Here is a 27,703-nt window from a genome sequence, read left to right as displayed (position 1 = left end):
ACAATAGTTTCTTCATTAAAGTTTTTATATATTTTAAAAGACCTAGAAAATTCTTTCTCAGTTATTCAGTGCAAACGATAGGCAAATTGCCTCATTTCTTACATATTTGACTACCACTATAAATTAATCTTATGATTATTATTAATAGTAACATATTCTGATTTATTACTTTACTTTGTAACACTTTTTAAACTTTTGGCTTCTTGGCTGAGGTTGAAGTATTTAAATAGTATCATCAAATTATATTACTTGGGTACTTTGGGTCAATTTCTAAAAAGGTTTTAACGAATGGCTTCTAGTAAGTCTGTTGGTTTTTGGGGGGGGGGGTGTTCTGTCCTGGAACCTGAACTCTGGGCCTGGGTGCTGTCCCTTAAGGCTAGCTCAAGGCTAGCACTCTACCACTTGAGCCAGAGCGCCACTTTCGGCTTTTTTTTCTGTTTATGTGATGCTGAGGAATCTAACCCAGGGCCTTAAGCATGCAAGGCAAACGCTCTAACACTGAGCCACATTCCTAGCTCTCTACGAATTCTTAATAGGTATATTAATTAGTTTATTTTTAATTTCAATATAATTTTATTGTAAAGGTAATGTACAGAGGGGATACAGTTACATAATTAAGGTAATGTGTACATTTATTATGGAAGGAACATTGTTATCTCTTCCATTGTTTTTTTTGCACACTCAAAAAAAATCTACTAAGGTATCTCCTGTCGCTATTGTCAAATGGGTAGTTTTCTTTCTTTGTTCATGCATTTTTTATTATAAAATTGATATACAGAGTGTTTACAGTTACTTAAGTCAACTAAAGATTACACTTCATTTTATTTTCTGAATTTCAAATTTTGAACTTATTTTGTTTTGTTTCTTTAGGGTAATTCTTTTTTCAGACTTGTAGAATTAGTTAATTTAGTTTTGCATAATTTTAACACATGTAAATTATTCAGACATATATTTTGCTTTCAAAATAGTTAACATGTGAATATGTAAAAATTATTTTCTTAAATTTTATATGGTTGGTGAATTTAAATAAATTTATTTTCTTATTATTTCTAAAGATATTTGTCCAGGTAACAAATACTGCATTTTCAAGAAGCATATACTTTATTAAAAAAGGCTTTATATAGTTTTTTGTTTTTTTTTTTGTCGGTCGTGGGGCTTGAACTCTGGGCCTGCAAAAGGCTTTATTACTTAGTCACTTTTTGGAAATATTTGTACTTGAATAAAAAAAAAATGTTTGAGCTAGGCATAGTGGTTTGTGGTTTCTATTTTCTAACTATGGTCGGAAGTGTAAATAGGGTTTGTAATTCGGGAGAGACTGAAAAACTATGATACTTTATCATAAAATTTCCAGAGTGAAATGATTAGAGATATAGCCATCCCTACCAAGATATAGAGCACCTAAATCTTGAGTTAAAACACCAGAAACATCAATCTTTTGTCAAAATAAAAAGACACATATTTCAAAATGTTTATTATTTAAGACTTGTTTGCCAAGTTCTCATATCTTTTATTTATTAATTTTCAATTTACTTAATCTATAAGAATCCAAGTATCTTGTGAATATTTTATTTCTTCTAAACTTTTAAATTGTATGGGCAATATTATGATTTCATATATTAAAATACTTTTACTATTTGTGATAATTTTCTGTTTAATATGATAATAACAAATGTGTGTATGCGGTGTGTGTGTGTTTATGTGGGTTTTTTGTGTGTGAGTTTTGTGTGTACTTTGTAATGCTTGGGAGATCACACAATTGCTTCACATATGTTAGGCCAATGTTTTAGCACTGAGCTATACTATCTAGTTATAATACAAATTGTATTTTAAATTATGACTTTTGTATTTTCATTCCTACTATGTTATTTCAAAATTATATATGATAGGACTGGGGAAGATGGTGGAGGAGAATCTGGAGTCTAAGTAAGCTCTCACATAGAAAGCAGTTTTAGAGTTCCAGTGAACTGTCCTAAGCCAGAGAATTACACCAAGTGTGCCATCACAGGATAGAGAGTTAGGCCAGAGAAGGAAACCCAGGCAAGAAGACACTTCTGAGCTCTTGCCAGCAGCCGCCGTGGCGGCAGCAGCTGGCGGTGGGTGAGCGCAGGAGTCATACCTGAGCAACAGAGAGTCCAGGACGAAGGAGCCAGATGCAGCAGGCAAGCGGATTCTACTCAACACCAGCAAGAACTGACAAGGAGCAGACATCTTCATCCTGCAGTTCGCAGACCAGAGACAACCCAGGAACTAAGACTCGGCATGAGTAGGAGCCTGACGTCCTCACTCCTTCTCAGGGAGCAGAGGAGGGAAGGCCACCCCTCCCCACCACAGCACCGGTGATCTCCATCTTGGATACCGACAAAGCTCGGAGGAGCTGCTAGCTCCAACTCAGGCCTTGGAATAAAATGAGTCATTTAGCAGGTCACAAGAACTTAACGGCGGTGTGACCTGCCAGACTCAGCTCCACCCATGGAAAAGTCACCCAGCTCGGGCGCGAGGCCTAGGAGTGGGTTTCTTCACTGGGTAATCATAGCCAGAGGCTGCCCCTCCCTCTAGCAGCCTCGACAATCAATTGAAATTCAGTAAACAGAAAGCCTGAGAATGGCTCCAGGGTGGGCTCTGTGAGGTTTTCACAAACTAGCCCCGGAAAAGCTACTGTTTGTTGAAAGGCCTCAACTCTACCCAGAACCTAGCCTCATCACTGCATCCCCCTCTTTTGTGATACTCAAAACATACTCCCAATGAACTAGCCTGGGAGGAAGATCGCCAAATCCTGTGTAAAGCAGAGCATTTTTCTGCCTGTTTGAACAAACTGACTTAAGAAACCAACCAAGGCACAGGACCACAAGCAGACCACAGACTCCAACAAGAGGCTGGTTATGGACACAAGGGAGATACAGGATTTTTCCCACTCCTCCCAGAAAAATCAAAGAAGTTTTTTTTTTTTCTTTTTTCTTTTTTTTTTTCTCTTCTTCTTCGTCTTCTTTGGTACCTTGTATAAAATTTTTTTTTTCTTTTCTAAAACTTTTTTTTAATCTTTAATCTTTGCTTTTTTTGAAAAAAAATTGTTTTCCAGAAACATTTTTTCCCCTTATAATTTTTTTTCTTTCTTTTTTGGTCTTCTTTCTCTTTTTTTTCTTTTTTAATTATCTTTTTGTTTTTTGTTTAGCTCTACTGAACTTCTCATCTTTTTCTTCTTCCTTTCTTATCCTTTTCACCTTCTCTTCTCTTTCGTTCTTCCTTATGTGACTTAATTCTTGTCCTGCACATCCTCAGATAAACCTGTAGTTGACTATTAGACCCTATCCCCTATTGTGTACACACTTAATCCACAAATTTATTACTCAAGTCAAAACATCTAAGGCTTAAATTCCTTAATAGCAGTACTACCTCTTTATAACTATATAATATTTTAAGCATTTTTATTTTTAAGTTTTTCACATCTCCTTTATATCCCTCCCCTTCTCTCAATAAATTCCCGTTCTGATCTAAATAGATTGTTATCGATCTACATAATTTTATTAATTTCTACCTTTCTATTTTTTCTGGTCTCTTTTCTTTTCCCGTTCCCTTTCTTCTTTTTTACTCTCTCTCTACTTTCATCCTACCCAACCTACTTCCTGCTTTGAGATTAGGACTTAGTTAACTCTCCCTGAGCCTCCCCACATCAATCTATTCCTATTTTTTTACCCACATCTCTCCCTAACCCTAATAATTTCTGGTCTTCCAAATTCTACTTTGCGGTTCGTAGCCCATTAACGTATAGGTATTTGGTGTTGAATAGATGTATCTGTTGAACTAGACTGTATCTGTAGACTATTGACTGTGCAAATTCAGACTTGGGTTGATGCTTGCCTTAAGATACTGTTCTAGCACAAACCTGGTGCTATTTTCATCTCAAATGGGCAGAGTAAGCCGGAAAAACACAAGAAAAATGGCAAATCCGGGAACTCAATTCCCAATACCGATAATCAAGGAACAGAACAGATAATGAATAATCCAGAGGAGAATTCCCAAATAGTTCTACGAACACTGTTGGCAAACATGATAAATCCAAAGATTGAAAGCATACAAAGGACTCTGTATGAGCGTGATAGGGAGAGAGAGGAGGCAATCCAAAAATTTATACAGGAATATCATAAACGTGAGGAAGCTACTCAAAAACTGACACAAGATTTGCATGAGCAGCTTGAGAATACTCAAAGAGAAAGGCAAGAATGGCCTGAACAGGCTGAGAACACTCATAGAGAACTACAGGAATCCCACGAACGGGAGGAAGCTAATCAAAGAGTAATACAGGAATTGAGAGAGCAAGAAGAGAGTACACAAAGATCACAAAAGGCATTCATGGAAGCCATTAACAAAGAGCTGAAGGAAGAAAGGGAGACCACAAAGGGAATGCTGAATGGAACCCAACATAAGAAATAGGAGTCCAAGTAAAGCATAACCAATCAACTAAGTGATCTGAGAATCAACACTGAACATCAAATTAAGGAAGTAAAGAAGTTCATAAAAGATCTAAAACAAAGCTTCAACAAAGATTTTGAAGCCATCAAAGCTGACCAATTAGAAGGAAAAGAGATAAAAAACAAAGTAGAAAATCTAGACAGCAGGTTAGAACATGCAGAAGATCGAATCTCAGGGACTGAAGACAGCCTAGATATTATAGAGAAAGAACATACAATCACCCAAGACAAGTCGAAGAAATATGATAGATCTATCCAACACTTGGAAGACACAATCAGAAGGCCTAATCTAAGGATAATGGGTGTAGAGAAGCACGTAGAAACAGAAGTTAATGGCCTAGGAAATTTGTTTCACAGGATCCTTGCAGAGAACTTCCTAAACATGCAAAAAGATAGGCCTATTCAGATACAAGAAGCACTTAGAACTCCAAACAGACCAGCCCAGAATAGGACATCCCACCTTCACATTATAATACACACAGGATCAACTCAGACCAAGGAAAAGATCCTTAAAGCTGTCAAGGAGAAAAGATTAATCACCTATAAAGGGAAATCAATTAGAATCACCTCAGATTTCTCAACAGAGACAATCAAAGCAAAAAGAGCCTGGAATGATGCATGTCATCCCCTAAAAACAAACAACTATCAACCAAGAATACTGTACCCAGCTAAACTCTCCTTCATAACTAAAGGCCAAATAAAAACCTTCCATAGCAAACAAAAATTGAAAGAATACATCTCCAGCAAACCAGCCCTACAAAAGATTCTTAAAGATGTCCTACACATAGAAAACCAACAAGACCAAAGTGAAGGCCAAGAAACTGCACACAAACTGAGACTCCAAGAACCATAGGAAAAACCCAGTTTTTGCAGCCCCCAAGAAGGTGGATAACATGGCAGGGACTCCCAAATACCTCTCAGTCCTTTCTCTTAACGTTAACGGAGTGAACTCTCCAATTAAGCGACATAGACTGTCTAGTTGGATTAAAAAACAAGACCCTTCTATCTGCTGCCTTCAGGAGTCACATCTTGCCCATAAAAATAAACACATTTTCAATGTTAACGGTTGGAACAAAATCTACCAAGCAAACGACCCCCATAAACAGGCGGGAGTTGGAATCCTAATATCAGATTAAATAGACTTCAAATTAAAATTTGTGAGAAGAGATAAAGAAGGTCGCTACATACCAATTAAGGGATCTATCTATCAGGAGGATAGTACAATTCTAAATATCTACTCGACAAACAATGGCGCACCCAAATTTATCCAAGAAACACTACTTTCCCTCAAATCCCATATAAATCCAAAGACATTAATTGTTGGGGATTTTAACACACCACTCTCCCCACTAGATAGATCAACTCGGCAAAAACTCAACAGAGAAACTGCAGATCTAAACAGCTGCATAGATCAACTAGATTTAACAGATATCTACTGAACATTTCACCCAGCAGCATCAGAATACACGTTTTTCTCAGCAGCACATGGAACATTTTGTAAAATAGACCACATTTTAGGCCACAAAGCAAATTTGCCTAAATTCAGAAACATTGAAGTTATACCTTGTATGCTCTCTGACCACAAGGGAATAAAATTAGAACTCAACACCAAGAGCCACTAAAGAAAGTCTGTTATCACATGGAGGCTGAACAACACACTGCTTAATCACGAGTGGGTCATGGAAGAGATTAGAACGGAAATTCAAAAGTTCATGCTATTCAACAAAAATGAACACACAAATTACCAGCTCCTCTGGGACACAGCAAAAGCACTACTCAGAAGCAAGTTTATAGGTCTGAGCTCCTACATCAACAAATTGGAGAGGTCTGAAACCAACAACTTAATGACACATCTAAACCTCCTTGAAAAAGAGAAGCAAATAAACCCCAATCCAGTAGACGGAAAGAAATAATTAAAATTAAATCAGAATTAAATGAATTAGAATCCAAAAAAACTATAGAAAGAATCAACAAAACAAAGAGTTGGTTCTTCGAAAAAATTAACAAAATTGACAGACCCTTAGCAAATCTTATCAGAAAAAGTAGAGAACACACCCAAATAAATAAAATCAGAGATGAGAATGGAAACATCACCACGGAAACAACCAAGATTCAAAACATTATAAGGAAATATATCTCAAATCTTTATGCTAATAAGTTTGAGAACTTGACAGAAATGGACCTCTTCCTAGCAAATATTGACATTCCAAAACTAAACTAAGATGAGTTAAGCCAGCTTAACAGGCCCATATCAAGCATTGAAATAGAAAGAGCAATAAGAGACCTGCGAGCTAAGAAAAGTCCAGGACCAGGTGGTTTTACAGCAGAACTCTACAAGACCTTCAAAGCAGAGCTCACACCAATACTCCTCCAACTCTTCAATGAAATTGAAAGAGAAAGTTCACTACGGAACACATTCTATGAATCCATCATAACCCTCATCCCAAAACCAGGCAGGGAATCATCAAAGAAAGAGAACTATAGACCCATTTCTTTGATGAACATTGATGCAAAACTTCTCAACAAAATTTTGGCCAAACGACTTCAACAATTCATCCAAAAAATCATACACCATGACCAAACAGGATTAATTTCAGGGCTGCAAAGCTGGTGCAATATACGCAAATCACTTAATATTATTCATCACATCAACAGGAGCAAGAATAAGAACCACATGGTTATCTCAATAGATGCAGAAAAAGCATTCGAGAATTCCGGGAAGATGGCGGAGGAGAAGCTGGAATCTGAACAAGCTCTTGCATAGAAAACAGTTTCAGAGTTCCAGTGAACAGTCTCAAGCCAGAGAATCACACCAAGTGTGCCATCACAGGACAGAGAGTTAGTCAAGAGAGGGGAAGCCAAGCAGACACATCTGAGCAGCTGCCGCTGCGGCGGCAGGGTCGCAGCGGCGACCACCACCGCGGAGGCATACCTGAGACGCAGTCCCGGACGAAGGAGCCAGACGCAGCGGACGAGAGGATTCTACTCAACACCAGCAAGAACCGACAAGGAGCAGACAAATTCATCCTGCACTTTGCAGACCAGAGACGAACAGGGATCCAAGACTCCGCGTGAGTAGAAGCCCCACTTCCTCACTCCTTCTCTGGGAGAAGAGGAGGGAAGGACACCCCTCCCCCCCCAGCACCGGTGATCTCCATCTTGGATACCGACAAAGCTCGGAGGAGCGGCTAGCTCCAGCTCAGGCCTTGGAATAAAACTAGTCATTTAGCAGGTCACAAGAACTTAACGGCGAAGTGACCTCACAGACTCAGTTCCATCCAGGGAAAAGTCACCCAGCTCAGGCGCCAGCCATTGGAGTGGCTCTCCTCACCGGGTAACCAGAGCCAGAGGCTGCCCCGCCCTCTAGCAGCCACCACAATCAATTGAAAAACAGAAACCCTGAGAATGGCTCCAGGCTGGGTGCTGTGAGTTTTTTTTTTCACAAAATAGCCCCAGGGAAAAGCTACTGTTCATTGAAAGGCCTCAACTCTACCCTGAACCTAGCCTCATAACTGCATCCCCCTCTTTTGTGATTCTCAAAGCAGATCACCCTCCCAGTAAACTAACCTGGGAGGGGGATCTCAAAAACTTGGGTAAAGCAGAGCATTTTTCTGCTTGTTCCAACAAACTGACTTAAAAAACCAATCAAGCCACAGGACCTCAAGCTGACCAGAGACTCCAACCAGACTCTGGTTACAGACAAAAGGGAGATACAGGACTCTTCCCACCCCTCCCAAAAAAAAAAAAAAATCAAAGAACTTTTTTTTTCTTCTTCTTCTTTTTTTTTCTTTTCCTTGTTTTGTTTTTTTTCATTTTTTGTTACCTTATATATATATAAAATTTTTTTTTGCTTTTCTAAAACTTTCATTAATCTTTAATTTTTGCCTCTTCTGAAAAAATAATTGTTTTCCATTAACTTTTTTTTTTCTCCTCTTATAATTTTTATTTTAGGAATACGTGAATGTGTGTTTTCTTTTCTTTTCTTGTCTTCTTTCTCTTTTTCTTTCATTCTTAATTATCTTTTTGTTTTTTTTTTCTAGCTCTACTGAACTTCTGATCTTTTCTTCTCACTTTCCTATCCTTTCCATCTTTTCCTCTTTGTTCATCTTTATGTGACTTAACTCTTGTCCTGCACATCCTCAGATAAACCCATAGTTAACCAGTAGACCCTATCCCCCATTGTGTACACACGTAATCCACAAACTTATTACTCAATTCAAAACCTCTGAGACTCAAATTCATTAATAGCAGTACTACCTCTTTATACCTATATAATATTTTAAGCATTTTTTTAAAGTTTTTCTCATCTCCTCTATGTCCCTCCCTTTCTCTCAACATATTCATATTCCTCTATAAATAGATGGTCTTTTAACCTCTAAAATAACATTAATTTTTACGTTTCTATTTTATTTTCTGGTCTCTTTTCATTCCCCTTTCCCTTTCTTCTTTTTCTCTCTCTCTCTACTTACATCCTACCCAACCTATTTCCTGCATTGTGATTAGGACATAGTTAACTCTCCCTGTGCCTCCCCACACCAATCTATTCCTATTTTTTACCCACATCTCTCCCTAACCCTAATAATTTCTGGTTTTCCAAATTCTTCTCTGCGGTTCGAAGTCCTTTAACATATAGTTGTTTGATGTCGAATAGATGTATCTGTTGAACTAGATTGTATCTGTAGACTATTGACAGTATAAATGCAAACGTTGGTTGATGGTTGCCTTAAGATAGTGTTCTAGCACAAAACTGGTGCTATCTTCATCTCAAATGGGCAGAGTAAGCCGGAAAAACACAAGAAAAATGGCAAATTCGGGTATCTCAATTCCCAATCCTGATAATCAGGGGTTAGAACAGATAATGAATAATCCAGAGGAGAGTTCCCAAACAGCTCTACAAACACTGGTGGCAAACATGATAAATGAAAAGTTTGACAACGTACAAAGGACTCTGTATGAGCGTGATAGGGAGAGAGAGGAGGCATCCCAGAAGTTTATACAGGAATATCATAAGCGTGAGGAAGCTACTCAAAAACTGATACAGGATTTGCGTGAACAACTTGAGAATACTCAAAGAGAAAGAGAGGAATGGCGTGAGCAGGCTGAGAACACTCAAAGAGATCTGCAGGAATCCCACGAACGGGAGGAAGCTAATCAAAGAGTAATACAGGAATTGAGAGACCAGGTAGAGAACACACAAAGATCACTAAAGGCATTCATGGAATCCATTAACAAAGAGCTGAAGGAAGTCAGGGAGACCACAAAGGGAATGCTGAATGGAACCCAACAGAAGGAATGGGAGCCCAAAGAAACCATAACCAATCAACTAAGTGATTTGAGGACAAACACTGAACACCAAATTAAGGAAGTAAAGAAATTCATACAAGACCTGAAACAGAGCTTCAACAAAGAACTTGAAGCCATCAAAGCTGACCAACTAGAAGGAAAAGAGATAAAAAACAAAGTAGAGAGTCTTGACAGCAGGTTAGACCATGCAGAAGATCGAATCTCAGGGATTGAAGACAGCCTAGATATTATAGAGAAAGAACATACAACCATCCAAGACAAGTCCAAGAAATATGATAGATCTATCCAACACTTGGAAGACACCATCAGAAGGCCTAATCTAAGGATAATGGGTGTAGAGGAGCACCTAGAAACAGAAGTTAATGGTCTAGGAAATCTGTTTAACAGGATCCTAGCAGAGAATTTCCCAAACATGCAAAAAGATAGGCCTGTCCAGATACAAGAAGCCTTTAGAACCCCAAATACACCAGACCAGAATAGGACATCCCACCGTCACATTATAATCCACACAGGATCAACTCAGAACAAGGAAAAGATCCTTAAAGCTGTCAGAGAGAAAAGGGTAATCAATTATAAATGGAAACCAATTAGAATCACCTCAGATTTCTCAGCAGACACAATCAAAGCAAGAAGAGCCTGGAATGATGTATGCCATGCCCTATAAACAAACAACTATCAACCAAGAATACTGTACCCAGCTAAACTCTCCTTCATAACTGAAGGCCAAATAAAAATCTTCCATAGCAAAGAAAAATTGAAACAATACATCTCCACCAAACCAGCCCTACAAAAGATTCTTAAAGATGTCCTACACATAGAAAAAGAACAAGACCAAAGTGAAGGCCAAGAAACTGCACCCAAACTGAGAATCCAAGAACCATAGGAAGAACCCAGTTTTCGCAGCCCCCAACAAGGTGGATAACATGGCAGGAACTCCCAAATACCTCTCAGTCCTATCTCTTAATGTTAACGGACTGAACTCTCCAATTAAGCGACATAGACTGTCTAGTTGGATTAAAAAACAAGACCCTTCTCTCTGCTGCCTACAGGAGTCACATCTTGCCCGTAAAAACAAACACATTTTCAATGTTAAAGGCTGGAACAAAATCTACCAAGCAAACGGACCGCATAAACAGGCGGGAGTTGCAATCCTAATATCAGATAAAATAGACTTCAAATTAAAATTCGTGAAAAGAGATAAAGAAGGTCGCTACATACTAATTAAAGGATCTCTCCTTCAGGAGGATATGACAATTCTAAATATCTATTCGCCAAACAATGGAGCACCCAAATTTATCAAAGAAACACTACTTTCCCTCAAATCCCATATAGATCCAAAGACATTAATTGTTGGGGATTTTAACACACCACTCTCCCCACTAGATAGATCAACTCGGCCAAAACTCAACAGAGAAACCGCAGATCTAAACAGCTGCATAGATCAACTAGACTTAACAGACATTTACCGAACATTTCACCCAGCAGCATAAGAATACACGTTTTTCTCAGCAGCACATGGAACGTTTTCTAAAATAGACCACATTTTAGGCCACAAAGCAAACTTGTCTAAATTCAGAAACATTGAAGTTATACCTTGCATTCTCTCTGATCACAAGGGAATAAAGTTAGAACTCAACACCAAAAGCCACCAAAGAAAGTCCGGTATCACATGGAGGCTGAACAACACACTGCTGAATCATGAGTGGGTCATCGAAGAGGTTAGAAAGGAAATTCAAATGTTCATGCTATTCAACAAAAATGAACACACAAAATACCAACTCCTCTGGGACACAGCAAAGGCAGTACTCAGAGGCAAGTTTATAGCTCTGAGCTCCTACATCAACAAATTGGAGAGATCTGAAACTAGCAATTTAATGACACACCTAAACCTCCTTGAAAAAGAGCAGCAAGATAAACCCCAATCCAGTAGACGGAAAGAAATAATAAAAATTAAATCAGAATTAAATGAATTAGAATCCAAAAAAACTATAGAAAGAATCAACAAAACAAAGAGTTGGTTCTTCGAAAAACTTAACAAAATTGACAGACCCTTAGCAAATCTTATCAGAAAAAGAAGAGAACACACCCAAATTAATAAACTCAGAGATGAGAATGGAAACATCACCACGGAAACAAGCAAGATTCAGAACATTGTAAGGGAATACTTCTCAAAACTTTATGCTAATAAGTTTGAGAACTTGACAGAAATGGACCTCTTTCTAGCAAATATTGACATGCCAAAACTAAACCAAGATGAGGCAAACTATCTTAACAGGCCCATATCAAGCATTGTAATAGAAACAGCAATAAGAGACCTCCCAGCTAAGAAAAGTCCAGGACCAGATGGTTTCACAGCGGAATTTTACAAGGCCTTCAAAGCAGAGCTCACACCAATTCTCCTCCAACTCTTCAATGAAATTGAAAGAGAAAGCTCACTACCGAACACATTCTACGAAGCCATCATAACCCTCATCCCAAAACCAGGCAGGGACTCATCAAAGAAAGAGAACTATAGACCCATTTCTTTGATGAACATTGATGCAAAACTTCTCAACAAAATTTTGGCCAACCGACTTCAACAATTCATCCAAAAAATCATACACCACGATCAAACAGGATTCATTTCAGGGATGCAAAGCTGGTTCAATATACGCAAATCAATTAATATTATTCATCACATCAACAGGAGCAAGAATAAGAACCACATGGTTATCTCAATAGACGCAGAAAAAGCATTCGACAAGATCCAACACCCCTTTATGATGAAGGTTTTGGAAAAATTAGGAATCCATGGAACATTCCTCAATACAATAAAGGCTGTATATGACAAACCTACAGCCAGCATTATACTCAATGGTGAAAAACTAAAGCCATTTCCTCTTAACTCAGGGACAAGACAAGGATGCCCACTCTCTCCACTTCTCTTCAATCTAGTATTAGAATGCCTAGCTACAGCAATAAGACAAGATGCAGACATAAAGGGGATCCAAATAGGGAAAGAAGAAATAAAACTCTCCCTCTTTGCAGATGACATGATCTTGTATTTAAAGAATCCCATAGACTCCACTCCCAAATTACTCAAGCTGATTCAAAACTTTGGCAAAGTAGCAGGTTATAAAATTAACCCCCAAAAATCAATGGCTTTTCTGTATGCCAACAATGAGAAAAGTGTGGCTGAAGTTAGGAAAGCAACTCCATTTGTAATAGCCCCACAAAAAATAAAACACCTAGGAATTAACTTAACTAAAGAAGTGAAGGACCTCTATGATGAAAACTTTAAAATCTTGAAAAAGGAAATCAACACAGAACTTAAAAAATGGCAAAACCTCCCATGCTCCTGGATTGGAAAGATTAACATCGTGAAAATGGCAATACTTCCTAAGGCTATCTACAAATTCAACGCAATACCTATCAAAATTCCTCCCTCATTCTTCAAGGAAATAGAAGAGGCAATCCAAAAATTCATATGGAACAATAAAAGACCCCGAATAGCAAAAACGCTCCTCAACGGAAAGAACACGGCTGGAGGAATATCAATACCAAATTTCAAACTCTACTATAAAGCCATAGTAATCAAAACAGCTTGGTATTGGCATAAGAACAGACCTCAGGACCAATGGAATAGAATTGAAAACCCAGAAATGAACCTACAGACCTATAGCCATCTAATCTTCGATAAGGGAGCTAAAACAATAGAATGGAAGACAGACAGCCTCTTCAGTAAATGGTGCTGGCAAAACTGGTTAACTACATGTAGAAAACTAAAGCTAGATCCTTATATATCACCCTGCACCAGAATCAACTCCAAATGGATCAAAGACCTTGAAGTCAAAGCAGACACTCTGAAAACATTACAGGATGGAATAGGAGAAACCCTGGGTCTCCTTGGCACAGGCCGAAATTTTCTGAATAGAGACCCGGAAACACAACAAATCAAAGAAAGGCTGGACAAATGGGATTGTATAAGGTTGCAGAGCTTCTGCAGGGCAAATGACATAGCTAGCAAGATCAATAGAAAGCCCACGGTTTGGGAGAAGATCTTTACTAGCCATACAACGGACAAGGGTCTCATATCTAAAATATACTTGGAACTCAAAAAATTAAACCACCCAACAACAAATCCTCAAAGAAACAACTGCCCAATAAGTAAGTGGGCGAAAGACTTAAAGAGAAGCTTCTCTGAAGAAGAAAGAAGGATGGCCAATAGACACATGAAGAAATGTTCAACATCCCTAGCCATAAAAGAAATGCAAATCAAAACAACATTGAGATATCACCTCACTCCAGTTAGTACAGCAAAAATCAAGAACTCTAACAACAACAGATGCTGGAGGGGATGTGGACAGAAAGGAACCTTACTTCATTGTTGGTGGGAATGTAAACTTGTTCAACCACTTTGGAAAGCAGTATGGAGGTTCCTCAAAAGTCTCCACATAGAGCTCCCCAATGACCCAGCAATCCCACTTTTGGGCATTTACCCAAATGATCACAAACAAGGCCACACTAAAACTACCAGCACAACTATGTTTATTGCAGCATTATTTACCATAGCTAAGACATGGAACCAACCCAGATGCCCCTCAGTAGATGAATGGATCAAGAAGATGTGGTATATATACACAATGGAATTCTATGCCTCCATCAGAAAGAATGACATTGCCCCATTTGTTAGGAAATGGAAAGGCTTGGAAAAAATTATATTAAGTGAAGTAAGCCAGGCCCAAAGAAACATAGGGCCCATGGTTTCCCTTATTTGCAATATCTAGTATAGGTATGAGTCAAGCGGAAAAATTCAGATAATGTGATGTTAGGAAAACGAAACCTCAAATATGTATTTTAATGTTTTTGTTTCTTTCATGCATGTGTTTCTAACGCATTTATAAGATTATTTCTTTGTTGCTTTGTATGTCCCTCCCCCACAGTGTAACCCCCGCTTTCACTATATTTGATGTCAGTATAACATGTGGAGGAGATGGGGACAAACAAGTCGTTTAAGGATTCAGGTGGACCTGTTGCAACAAAGAGAAGTACAAAATGTCATGTCAAAACCAGCTTAACAATGTCGGTGGGGGGGGGTATGATTGGGTGGGAGGGAGGGGAGAGGCTGGGAAGGGAGGTGAAGGGTAAACAAAGGAGGAGGCTGCAATGCTTGTTAAGAAATGTATGCATTATCCTGCCCATGTAATTGTAACCCCTCTGTACAGTATGTTCTCAAGTAAAATAAAATAAAATTTAAAAAAAAAAAAAGAAAAAAAAAAGAAAAAGCATTCGACAAGATCCAACACTCCTTTATGATGAAGGTTTTGGAAAAATTAGGAATCCATGGGACATTCCTCAAACAATAAAGGTTGTATATGACAAAACTACAGCCAGTATTATACTTAATGGTGAAAAACTGAAGCCATTTCCTCTTAACTCAGGAACAAGACAGGAATGTCCACTCTCTCCACTTCTCTTCAATCTAGTATTAGATACCTAGCTATAGCAATAAGACAAGATGCATACATAAAGTGGATCCAAAAGGGAAAAAAAATAAAACTCTCCCTCTTTTCAGACGACATGATCTTGTATTTAAAGAATCCCATAGACTCCACACCCAAATTACTCAAGCTGATTCAAAACTTTGGCAAAGTAGCAGGGTATAAAATTAACCCCCAAAAATCAATGGCTTTTCTGTATGCCAACAATGAGGAAAGTGTGGCTGAAATTAGGAAAGTAACTCCATTTGTAATAGCCCCACAAAAAATAAAATACCTAGGAATTAACTTAACCAAAGAAGTGAAGGACCTCTATGATGAAAACTAAAATCTTGAAAAAGGAAATCAACACAGAACTTAAAAAATGGCAAAACCTCCCATGCTCTTGGATTGGAAAGATTAACATCGGGAAAATGGCAGTACTTCCCAAGGCTTTCTATAATTTCAACGCGATACCTATCAAAATTCCAACCTCATTCTTCAAGGAAATAGAAGGGGCAATTCAAAAATTCATATGGAACAATAAAAGACCCCAAATAGCAAAAATGCTCCTCAACGGAAAGAACACTGCTGGAGGAATATCAACACCAAATCTCAAACAATACTATAAAGTCATAGTAATCAAAACAGCTTGGTATTGGCATAAGAACAGACCTCAGGACCAATGGAATAGAATTGAAAACCCAGAAATGAACCTACAGACCTATAGCCATCTAATCTTCAATAAGGGAGCTAAAACAATAGAATGGAAGAAAGACAGCCTCTTCAGTAAATGGTGCTGGCAAAATTGGTTAACTACATGTAGAAAACTAAAGCTAGATCCTTATATATCACCCTGCAACAGAATCAACTCCAAATGGATCAAAGATCTGGAAGTCAAAGCAGACACTCTGAAAACATTACAGGATGGAATAGGAGAAACCCTGGGTCTCCTTGGCTCAGGCCGAAATTTTCTGAATAGAGACCCGGAAACATAACAAATCAAAGAAAGGTTGGACAAATGGGATTGCATAAGGTTGCAGAGCTTCTGCAGGGCAAATGACATAGCTAGCAAAATCAATAGAAAGCCAACGGATTGGGAGAAGATCTTTACTAGCCATACAACGGACAAGGGTCTCATATCTAAAATATACTTGGAACTCAAAAAATTAAACCACCCAACAACAAATCCTCAAAGAAACAACTGCCCAATAAGTAAGTGGGCGAAAGACTTAAAGAGAAGCTTCTCTGAAGAAGAAAGAAGGATGGCCAATAGACACATGAAGAAATGCTCAACATCCCTAGCCATAAAAGAAATGCAAATCAAAACAACATTAAGATACCACGTCACTCCAGTTAGAATGGCAAAAATCAAGAACTCTAACAACAACAGATGCTGGAGGGGAAGTGGACAGAAGGGAAACTTACTTCATTGTTGGTGGGAATGTAAACTTGTTCAATCATTTTAGAAAGCAGTATGGAGGTTCCTCAAAGACTTCACATAGAGCTCCCCTATGTCCCAGCAATCCCACTTTTGGGCATTTACCCAAATGTTTACAAACAAGACGACACTAAAGCTACCAGCACAACTATGTTTATTGCAGCATTATTTACCATAGCTAAGATATGGAACCAACCCAGATGCCCCTCAGTAGATGAATGGATCAAGAAAATGTGGTATATATATACACAATGGAATTCTATGCCTCCATCAGAAAGAATGACATTGCCCCATTTGTTAGGAAATGGAAAAATCTTGGAAAAAATTACATTAAGTGAGGTAAGCCAGGCCCAAAGAAACATAGGCCCCATGGTTTTCCTGATTTGCAATATCTAGTATATTTTATGAGTCAAGCAGAAAAGGTCAGATAATGTGACGTTAGGAAAATGAACCCTTAGATATGTATTTTAATGTTTTTTTCTTTCATGCATGTGTTTCTAACGCATTTATAAGATTATTTCTTTGTTGCTTTGTGGGTCCCTCCCCCACAGTATAACCCCTGCTTTCACTATGTTTATGTCAGTATAACTTGTGGAGGAGATGGGGAAAAACAAGTCGTTTAAGGATACAGGTGGACCTATTGCATCAATGAGAAGTACAAGTTGTCCTATCCAAAACGAGCTTTACAACGTCGGTTCCCGGGGGGGGGGGGGGGGGGGGAAGAAAAGGATTGGGATTGGAGGGGGAGGGGGGGCTGGGAAGCTATGTGAAGGGTAAACAAAGGAGGAGGCTGCAATGCTTGGTAAGAAATGTACGCATTATCCTGCCCATGTAATTGTAACCACTCTGTACAGTATGTTCACAAATAAAATAAAATAAAATAAAAATTATATATGATAAAATGTGATCCATCTTCTATCCATGTTAGCAATTGTTAGTGTTATTCTTTCTCTTATTTCTTTGGAAATTAATTATATTCCTATTACAACTTCCTTACATTGTAACAGCTCTATACAATGCTTTATTTTCTATTTTGTTTTTCCTTTGTTATCTGACTTTCAGTCCAAACTATCAAGTTGATTAAAAAGAAACTAGATTCAGGACACTTTATTTTTCTCCTTCTCTTCTCTGAAGTCTTTGTGTTTTTTGAAACAATACCAATGACATACAGCTCCTATGTGGTCCACCATTCTTCCCCCACTCACTCTCTTCTGCAGAACAGCTCAAGTCATTATCGTTGAGCTATATTATGCTGTACTGTTATCTAAATCTTAACTCATTCCTAAATTAATTTTAGTTGCATTGAGCAGTCTCTAAAGACATTTTGTATATATAATATCAGGGGTTTGTATTTTCACAAGGTGTGAAATATGAGTGACTATGAAATATTTAGATATCTCTGTAGAATATTGGTCCACCTGCTCAATAATCTCTTATGTAAATTCAAGGAATACAGGTCAGTCAGAGAAATCTTGTAAAATGGTGTAGCTTGAGCCTCCATACTAGCTTTGAATAGTATTACCATGTTTAGTAGTGAAGACAACATAGTTCTACTATAAGAACAGACACATAGAAGAAGGTAACAGATTTGTCAAAAATAAATTCTTAGTTTTATGGCCCACAGATTTTGAAAAGGATGCTATGACTTTATGAAATAAAAACAGAATCTTAAATGGTTGTATTGGCACTATTGCCTCTCTAGATATAAAGAATGATCTTAGACTACTACCTCAATCCTTTGTTTGTTTGTTTGTATGTCGGTCATGGGGTTTGAACTCTGGGCATGGGCGCTGTCCATGTACTCTTCAGCTCAAGGTGAGCACTCTACCGCTTGAGCAACAGCAAAACTTCCAGTTTTCTAGTGATTTATTGGAGATAAGGGTCTCATGGACTTTCCTGCCTGGGCTGGCTTTAAACCACGATCCTCAGATCTCAGCCTCCTGAGTAGCTAGGATTACAGGCGTGAGCCACTGCTCCTGGCTTCAATTCTTTGTTATTGTGGGAGCATTTAAGTAGGAAAAAGCCAAGTAAATATTTTGCATGAACCTAAACTAAGTGGGATAATATCATATTGGTGTCTCTTTAACTTGGAAGTTATAGATTATGTCTTTTTATACTTTAACTTGGGACAATTATCTGCTGTCAGTTATTTTCTTCTCTTACCCTTTTTTTGCCCTTCTACTTACATAATTATTATTTAAAGAGACATAATTGTGCTTGCATTTCTAAATTCTTCAAAATTATTTCAACTACTTCATATTTCTGGCAGCCTCCTATATATTTCTCAAGGGAAATATTTTGTCACTACCATTTTTATCCTATATGATATTGGATATCTTCCTGCTTAATTCAGTGCAAGATATACTTTAGACTCATCCAGATATCTCAACACTTGTACTACCATAAAATACTATCTTCCTTGGAAATCATGATATTAGTATATTTGGTGAGTTGGCATCTGCCATTTTTGCATGGCCTTAATTGATACTTACATGCAATCATGTTTTAAACCAATATACCACTCAGTAGATGAACGAATTGACAAAATGTTGTTTATATATGTACAGAGGAATTCTATGCTTCCAATTCATAAGGAAATGGAAAGACTTGGAAAAATCTTACTAAGAAAAATAAGCAAGACACAAAGAAACAGATTCCATGATTTCCCTCATTTGTAATAACTAGGAAATATCTAGAATAGTCCTAGCAGATGAGCAGAATGGCTCAATAGCTATGTATAAATGACCACATAAAATGAGGTGAGCAAAATAAACTCTTAGATATGGAAAGAGAGGTTTTTCTTTGTCGTTGTTGTTTTTAATGTACGATGTGATTTCTTTTTTTCTTTTGTGTTTTCCTCTATGGTTTGTCCACTGTTGTATTTGATTTCAGTATCCCATGTATTGTATATACATTTATCTTCATTTGGCAAGGGAAGCGGAACAATAAAACGGTGAGACAAAGGGTAAAAGACAAACCAATGCAATAGCAATACTCACAAGATAACATTAGAAATTTACATTACAACTTGTGAGGAGTATTGGGGTGAAGGAAAAATGTGAGAAAAATGAGGGAGGGGGTAAAAACTTTGTCATGTTATGTATCCACTAGCTTACAATTATTGCAACCCTTCTATATATCACCTTGGAAATAAAATTAAGTTAAAAATGAGCTGCATAAAATATAATTTCACTGTATTGGTATAGTAAATATTACTCTATATGTATTACCTTTTAAAAATGAACATTTTGCCTGCTAATTTGAATTACCTCTTTCTTTATCAGAGGGACATCAACTGAAATGTTATCAAACTACACAATATTTTCAGAATATACTTGCCATTATTTTGAAAAAAACATTATTTTAGTATTGTCTCATACTAAATCAGAAAACAGTTCAATTCTATGGAAACGCCTAACTTTGAAAACTGACTAATTGTTAAGAGGACAGAATATATCTGTTCCTCAACATTCCTATGATTACTAACTACTCATTTTCAAATTCTGAATATGATATACCAGAGACATTCAAAACAGTACCTGTTTGATTTTAATTAATTCAGCAATAGATGCAGGTTCCAATGAGGCATTACCTATTTAAAAGTCAACAGAAAAAAATAGACACGTTCTGGTAGAGGATAAAAATATGAAGTATCTATAATAATTAATTCCGTGAAAGTAAACATTTGTTCATCAGAGTAAGCTATTATTTCTATGACAATCAATCCCAAGTTTTTATACTGTAAAGTCATCATAGCCCAACAATTTCCAACTAGTAAGGTGCACCTCAAAATTCCCTAAATTCACATCATGACTACTTTATCGCTATTGTGAAAAAATACTACGCTTCTGCTAATGTGATGCCCTTCCTATTTTGGAAAAAAATACTACACTGAACTTTGCTACATCATTTTCCTTGCAGTGGTATTCTTGAGATCAGAACACTTGCAAATATTATTTATTTTTAATTTTATTTTTTATTTATTTTATTATATATATTATCTATCATAGATACTCAGGAGATCTGTATATCTTAATATTAAGATTTGAAGATTATGGTTGAAAGTCCACCCAGGCAGGAAAGTTCCTTAGATTCTTATCTCCAATAAACTCATAAGGAAAAGCCAGACCCAAGTGGCACTGAGGTTCAAGTGGTAGAGCAGTAGCCTTTAGCAAAAACAGGTTCAGGGACAGTGCCTAATCCCAGAGGTCAAGCCCTACTACAAACCAAGCAACAAAAACAAAATAAAAACAAACCTCAAACCTAGCATTTTTCTCATTGTATAGAGGTACATAATTAAGGAAATTTCTTCCTGTGTTATGTACAGATAGAAAAAAAATATCACACAATTACTCTTTTCATACCGAGTTACACCAAAATCTCAAAAGATTGCTCCTTTTCTATATTTGTAAATTAATGTCATCAATTTGTTGACAATTTGCCTAGATTATTCACATTATCATCTTACACATGAACTGTTGGAATTATCTATTAACGAAGTTCTTATTATACCTTATTTGAAAGAATATTCCAGCCAATTAGAATGCCAGAATCACTAGTGAATTTGTAAATTAAATCTTTTACTTGAAAAGAATTTTGTAGTATCCTATAGAATATTAAATTACAAACATAAAATATCTATTTTACATCTAAATTCTAATTTAGCCAGGTCTACAAAGTCCTACATTAAACGAACTTTCCTATTTCATCAGGCTTAAAGTTTTGTAATCCTTCATCATTTCTTGGGATTCTAACAGAATGATACTTACTTTTCCAAATTTTTGGTTGGGAATCATGAGCTCTTTTGCATCTAGAAATGTTCTGTAATTAAGACAAAATTTAAAACAAAACTGAGCATTACATATGAGTTGCATTTCAATAGGAAACTTGACTTCTCAAAGCATAATCACAAAATTAGCCCAAATTTCCAACTGTGTATTCCTTTCTTGTTTATTTTTTATTCCTTTCTTGTTTGGTTTTATTTAGACAAAATTGTATTCTTCTAGTTGGCCAAAGTTTCTGATCAGCTCACGTAACTTGGGAGTGGAGTCCATGGGGTCCATTAAATAAAAGATCATGTCATTTTCATGTTTTTTCTTCTTTTTTTCTATTTTTAAATTCATTATTTTTTATTGTGAAAAATTGTACAAAGGGATTAAAATTACCTGGGAAGATAATGAGTACATTTCGTCTGAAGCATTGTAGCCTCCTACTTTGTTTCCCCTTCCCATCCCTTCCCATCCTCTCTCCATGCTCCCACCCAATCCTCCTCCCCACCACCAAAGTAGTTAAGTTCGTTTTCGATATAACGACTTGAACATCTCATTGTTGCAATGGGTCCAACTGTATCCCTATTTAAATGATTGGTTTTTTTACCTTCCCTTCCACAAATTTTACCAACATCAAATACAGTGAAAGCAGGGGTTATATCATGGGGGAGGGACATACAAATCAACAAAGAAATAATCTTATAAATGTGTTAGAAACAATCCCATGAAAGAAAAAAAAAACATTTGAATAGATATCTTAGGGTTCATTTCCCTAACATCAACTTATCTGACCTATTCTGCTTGACTCAGACATATGCTAGTTACTGTAAATAAGGGAGACCATGGGACCTATGTTTCTTTGGGCCTGGCTTACTTCACTTAATATAATTTTTTTCCAAGTCTTTCCATTTCCTAACAATTGGGGCAATGTCATTCTTTCTCAGGGAGGCATAGAATTCCATTGTGTATATATACCACATTTTCTAGATCAATTCATCTACTGAGGGTCATGTGGGTTCGTTCCATATCTTAGCTATGGTAAATAATGATGCAATAAACATTGTCGTTCTGGAAGCTTTAGTGTGGTCTTGTTTGTGAACATTTGGGTAAATGCCAAAATTGGGATTGCAGGGTCATAGGGGAGTTCTATGTGGAGTCTTTTGAGGAACCTCCATATTGCTTTCCAAAGTGGTTGAACAAGTTTACACTGCCACCAACAATGCAGTAAGGTTCTCTCCTGTCCACATCCCCTCCAGCATCTGTTATTAGAGTTCTTGATTATAGCCATTCTAACTGGGGTTAGGTGGTATTTCAATGCTGTTGTGATTTGCATTTCTTTCATTGCCAGAGCGTTCGAGCATTTCTTCATGTGTTTATTGACCATCCTTCTTTCATCTTCAGAGAAATTCTCTTTAAGTCTTTTGCACATTTATTTATTGGGCAGTTGATTCTTTGAAGATTTGTTGTTGGGGGATTTAATTTTTTGAGTTCCAGGTATATTTTAGGTATGAGACCCTTGTCCGTTTTATGGCTAGTGAAGATCTTCTCCCAATCCGTGGGCTTTCTAGTGATCTTGCTAGCTATGTCCTTTGTCAGTCAGAACCTCTGCAATTGCATGCAATCCCATTTGTCCAAACTGTTTTTGATTTTTTTCGTGTGTTTCTGGGACTCCATTAAGAAAATTAAGGCCTGTGCCAAGGAGATCTAGGGTTGCTCCTATTCCATCCTGTAATATTTTCAGAGTGTCTGCTCTGACTCTGAAGACTTTAATCCATTCGGAGTTGATTCTGAAAGGGTAATAAATAAGGATCTAGATTTAGTTTTATACAAGTACTTAACGAATTTTGCCAGTACCATTTACTGAAGATGCTCTCGTTTTCCATTGTATTTTTTTTAGCTCCCTTATCGAAAATTAGATGGCTATGGGACTATAGGTTCATTTCTGGATTTTCAATTCTACTCCATTGGTCATCTTGTATGTTTTAATTCATCTTTCCCTATTTGGATTCCCTTTAATTTTCCATCTTGTCTTATTGTCCCAGCTAGCATTTTAATATTAAGTTGAAGAGGAGTGGAGAGAGGGGACATCCTTATCTCTTCCCTGAATTAATAAGAAATGGCTTTAACTTTTCACCAATAAGTATAATGCTGGCTGTAGGTTTGTCAATTCTTAGCAGAAAGAACAGCACTGGAGTAATATCAGTTCCAAATTTCAAACTATAGTAAAAAGCCATAGTAATAAAAACAGCTTGGTACTGGCACAAGAACAGTACTGAGGACCAATGGAATAGGACTGAAGACTCAGAAATAAACCCACTGACCTATAGCCACCTAATCTTTGACAAGGGAGCTAAAAAAAATAGAATGGAAGGAAGACAGCCTTTTCAGTAAATGGTGCTGTTAAAATTGGTTAAACACCTGAATAAAAACTAAAGCTAGCCATATGTGTGTGTGTGTGTGTGTGTGTGTGTGTGTGTGTGTGTGTGTGTGTGTGTGTGTATCACCCTGCATGAGAATCAAGTCAAAATGGATCAAAGACCTCAAAATAAAAGCAGACACCGTGAAAACATTACATGAAGGATAAGAGAAAAGAGGGCTCTTTAGCACAGGCTAAAATGTTCTTAATAGAGAACCAGAAACAACCAATCACAAAAAGGTTGTAGAAATGGGATTGCATGAAACAGCAGAGCTTCTGCAAGGTAAAGCTCATAGATAGTAAGATCAATTGAAAGCCCACTTACTGGGAGAAGTTCTTCATGAGTCATAAAACAAAGTCTTATATCTAAAATATACTTATGACTCAAAATCATAAATCCCACAAAAACAAATCCTCAAAGGAACAACTGCCGAATAACTAAGTGGGCTGAAGACTTAAAGAGCGACTTCTTTGAAGAGGAAATAAAAAATGTCCATTAGACAAATGAAGAAATGCTCAATTTTTCTAGTCCTAAATGAAATGCAAATCAAAACATTGAGATTACACCACACTCCAGTTAGAATGGCTATAATCAAGAAATGTAATGATGACAGATGCTGGTGGGGATGTGGCTAAAAGGGAACCCTAGTGCATTACTTGTAGGAGTGTAAACTTGTTTAACCACTTTGGAAAGCATAATGGAATTTCTTCAAAAGACTCCACCTAGAGCTCCCCAATGACCCAGTAACCCCAATTTTGCGCACTTACCCAAATGATCACAAAACTACCAGCACAACCATGTTTAGTGCAGTATTATTCACCATAGCTATGATATGGAAACAACACCAATGCCCCTCAGTAGATGAATGGTTCAAGAAAATGTGGTACACACACACACACACACACACACACACACTGGAATTCTAGGATTGCATCAGAAAGAATGAAACTGCCCCATTTGTTAGGAAATGGAAAGACTTGGTAAAAATTATATTGAGTGAAGTAAGCCAGACCCAAAGAAACATAGGTCCCATAGTTTACCTTTTTTTAACTTTGTTTACAAGGATTAGTACATGTCTAGGACAAGCAGAGAAGATCAAAGGCTAGGTACATATGAACATGCAAGATGATGTTAAGTGAAATGTACCCCAAGTCAGAGACACAAGCGGTTTTTCCTCTCTTTCTTTTGTTTTTAATATGCTTATAATGCACTATATGATTCTTTTGTACGTTATTCCCCCATGGTAAACACCTGTTTTCACTGTATTTGATTCCAGTGTTCTGTATCTTATATATACATATATATATATATATATATATATATATATATATATATATATATATAAATTTGAGGAGTGGAAGGGATACATTAAAAGATCTGCATTGGGAAAGAAGAAATTAAACTATCCCTTTTTGCAGATGACATGATACTATACCTTCATGATCCCAAAAACTCCATCCCCAAACTCTTAGAAATCAGAAATCACTTTGGCAAAGTGGCAGGATACAAAAATCAATCCAATAAAATCAGTTGCCTTCCTGTACACTGACAACGTACAAGCAGAGAGGGAAATAAGGGAAGCAACCTCATTCACAATAACCTCCCCCAAAATAAAATATTTAGGAATTAACCTAACCAAAGATGTAAAAGAACTATTTAATGAAAACTATAAAAAAGTTAAAGAAAAAATTACAGAAGACACTAGTTAATGGAACGACCTCCTATGCTCTTGGATAGGCAGACAATATAGTGAAAATGGCAATACTGTCCAAATTAATATACAAATTCAATGCAATTCCTATTAAAATCCCAATGATGTACATCTCTGAAATACAGAAAACAGTCCAAAAATTCATATGGAACCACAAAATACCTAGAATAGCCAAAACAATTCTAGTGAATAAAGACAACATGGGAGGGATATCCATGCCGCACTTCAAACTCTACTATAGAGCCATAATAACAAAGACAACATGGTACTGGCACCAAAACAGACCCAAAGACCAATAGAATAGAATAGAAGATCTAGAAATAAATCCACATGCCTACAGTTAGCTGATATTTTACAAAGGAACCAAAGACAGACAATGGAAGAAACACAGCCTCTTCAACCACTGGTGCTGGGAAAACTGGGCAGCCACATGCAGAATAATAAAAGTGGACTCCAGCATATCACCATACACCAACATCAACTCAAAATCGATTAAAGACTTTAAACATTAAATCTGAATCTCTGAAACCTCTGCAGGCAGAGTAGGAGAGACACTTGAACTTATAGGCCCAGGAAAGAATTTCCTGAACAGAGTCCCAGGGTCACAACAAATTGGAGTGAGACATGACAAATGGGACTACCTTAAAATAAAAAGCTTCTGCAAAGCTAAAGCTATCGCAACCAAGCTAGAAAGACAATCAATTAATTGGGAAAAAATATTTACCAGCACTATATCCGAAAAGGGGTTAATATCCAGTATGTACAGGGAACTCAAGAAACTAGGACCTCAAAAACCTAACAAACCAATTACTAAATGGGCAAGGGAACTAAAGAGAGACTTCTCAGAAGAAGAGATAAGAATGGCAAAGAAACACATTAGGAAATGTTCACTATCCCTGGTTTTGAAGGAAATGTAAATAAAGACAATCATTAGATACCACCTTACCCCAGTCAGAATGTCCTACATCTTCAAGTCAGCCAATGACAAACGCTGGAGGGGATGCGGAGAAAGAGGAACCCTACTACACTGCTGGTGGGAATGTACACTTATACAACCACTTTGGAAAACAGTCTGGAGAGTCCTAAGAAAGCTAAATATTGACCTCCCTTATGACCAAGTCATACCACTTCTAGGCATCCATCCTGAACAACAGGAACCAGTATACAAGGACACATGCACCTCCATGTTTATTGCCGCACTGTTCGTCATAGCCAGGATATGGAAACAACCCAGATGTCCGACCACAGATGAATGGATCCCAAAATTGTGGTATCTATACACAATGCAATATTATGCAGCCATTAGAAGTGATAAAATAATGGCATTTGCAGGGAAATGGATGGAGCTAGAAGGTGATCATTTTGAGCCAGGTAAGACAAGAGCAAAGAGACAAACAGTACATGTTCTCCCTGATAAGTGGATGTTAAAACCAAATGTTAGGCAATACGACAAAATTAACAGGACTTAAGAAACAAAGGACTTCCACTCATCTGGTCGAATCTTTACTAAATAACCCCATGCTGCTGATCACATGTATGGTATATATGTGTACAATGGAGGGGAACCAGGAAGATGACATAGAAGTAGAGGGAATCAGGGAAAAACCCGTCAGCTGCACTGGACATTGACCAAAATGAACTAAGCAAGTTAATGGCAGGGATGGGAGGGAGAAAACAAGTGGGAAAAAGGGAACAGCTGATGTTATGCAAAACAAAAGAAATGTACATACCAACTAATGTGGAAGTAATAACTGTATCGCAAAGCTCATAGAACTCATAAATGTTATAGACTGTGATAGACAATTTGCTCCAGAAATGTTAGAATGTGTTTGTGACTTTAACTGAGCATCACTATCCCACAATACTGTGAAATTAGGGAAATTATGTAACCACTTAATTACAATAAAAAAGCACAAACTCTCCAGAAATCATTATAGATGTATACAACTAACTCTTGAATACATTTTGACATCAATGTCAGTCAATTCACTTGGAAGACTTCCATGGAATCTATGAAATGTTATAGTAAGCTATTATTTTTATTTGGATTGTGAAAATATTTTGTATGGAAACAAAAATGCAATGGCATTTTTGAAATTTAAGAAACTTAACCAAACCATTATGACTTAGGAGAGCAAT

This window comes from Dipodomys spectabilis, unplaced genomic scaffold, assembly GCF_019054845.1.
Source record: "Dipodomys spectabilis isolate Male_0828 unplaced genomic scaffold, ASM1905484v1 ptg000529l, whole genome shotgun sequence".
In the NCBI taxonomy this organism is placed as follows: Eukaryota; Metazoa; Chordata; class Mammalia; order Rodentia; family Heteromyidae; genus Dipodomys; species Dipodomys spectabilis.
This window is presented reverse-complemented; position numbering follows the sequence as displayed.